At 52.1% G+C, this 1,546-nt stretch overlaps 1 pseudogene; it reads right to left on the minus strand.

Annotated features, from left to right (window-relative positions):
• Positions 1 to 1,268: 1,268 nt before the first annotated feature.
• Positions 1,269 to 1,337, minus strand: LOC147580308 (U4 spliceosomal RNA; annotated as a pseudogene).
• Positions 1,338 to 1,546: the final 209 nt, after the last annotated feature.

Below are 1,546 nucleotides of genomic sequence, written 5' to 3' on the forward strand. Positions count from 1 at the left end.
AGAAGCCAGTGTGGGACGGTCAGGTACTCTATGATTCCAGCCGTACGACATGCCGGAAAGGGCAAAGCTGTGCAGACAGCAGAAAGATGAGCAGGTGCCCCCCGAACTTCGGGGGGAGGGAAAGATGAGTAGCTGCTGCCCTGGGGATTTTTCGGGCAGTGACACTCCTCCGTATGACACTATACTGGGGGACATGTGTCGTTGGACATTTGCCCAAACCCCCAGAAGGTACCCCACCAAGAGTGATCCTAAATGTAAATTGCAGACTTTAGTTAATGAAGTATCAGTATTGGGGCGCCTGGGGGGCTCAGTCGGTTGAGTATCCAACTTCGGCTCAGGTCATGATCTCCCAGTTCGTGGGTTCGAGCCCTGCCTCAGGCTCTGTGCTGACCGCTTGCTCAGAGCCTGGAGCCTGCTTCAGATTCTGCGTCTCCTTCTCTCCTTCTCTCTTTGTCTCACTGTTTCTCAAAAACAAATAAATGTAAGAAAAGAAAAACCCAAGGGGCGCCTGGGTGGCTCAGTGGGTTGAGCATCCGACTTCGGCTCAGGTCGTGATCTCGCGGTTCGTGACTTCGAGCCTCGCGTCGGGCTCTGTGCTGACAGCTCGGAGCCTGGAGCCTGCTTCGGATTCTGGATTCTGTGTCTCCCACTCTCTGCTCCTCCCCCCCCGCCCCGCCTCCAAGGTAAGTACACACTCAGAATATTTTTTTTTTTAATTTTTTTTTTTCAACGTTTATTTATTTTTGGGACAGAGAGAGACAGAGCATGAACGGGGGAGGGGCAGAGAGAGAGGGAGACACAGAATCGGAAACAGGCTCCAGGCTCTGAGCCATCAGCCCAGAGCCTGACGTGGGGCTCGAACTCACGGACCGCGAGATCGTGACCCGGGTGAAGTCGGACGCTTAACCGACTGCGCCACCCAGGCGCCCCAGAATATTTTTTTTTTTAATAAAAAAATAAAGTATCGGCATTGGCTCGTCATTTGTAACAAATGTGCCACGCTGATGCCAGATGTCAACAATAGGAGACACTGGGCGTGTTGTTGGGGGTGGATGAGCGGGTATCCGCCAACTCTATGCATTTCCTGCTCAATTTTCTGCAAACCTAAGACTGCAAAAAAAAAAAAAAAAAAAAAAGTCTATGACCAAAGAGCACCGAGAGGTATGATCGTGGAGAAATGCATGGGTGCCCTGGGAGGAATCTGGGGTAGGGGTGAGGGGGGTGGGGGTCAGTGAAGGGGTCAAGACCTTGCAGGTGAGGCTCGGTCGTGTTTCAATTAGCAATAATCGCGCCTCGGATAAACCTCATTGGCTACGATACTGCCACTGCGCAAAGCTCGGTCGTGTTTCAAATCCTGCCTCTGCCATGTTCCCACCGTGGGGCCTTTGCCAAGTTGTTTCACGTCTCGTAAGCCTCCGCTCACTCCTCCGTAAAATGGGGCTGGTGATGCCTACGAGCCCCATAAATCTGGTAGGAGATTTAAGTAAAAGTTGAACCAAGCACTTGACACTGTCCCGGCTGAGAGGCAACGTTCCGTAAAAAGCAG

Source organism: Puma concolor, chromosome B3, assembly GCF_028749965.1.
Source record: "Puma concolor isolate L17-30 chromosome B3, mPumCon1.1.hap2, whole genome shotgun sequence".
In the NCBI taxonomy this organism is placed as follows: Eukaryota; Metazoa; Chordata; class Mammalia; order Carnivora; family Felidae; genus Puma; species Puma concolor.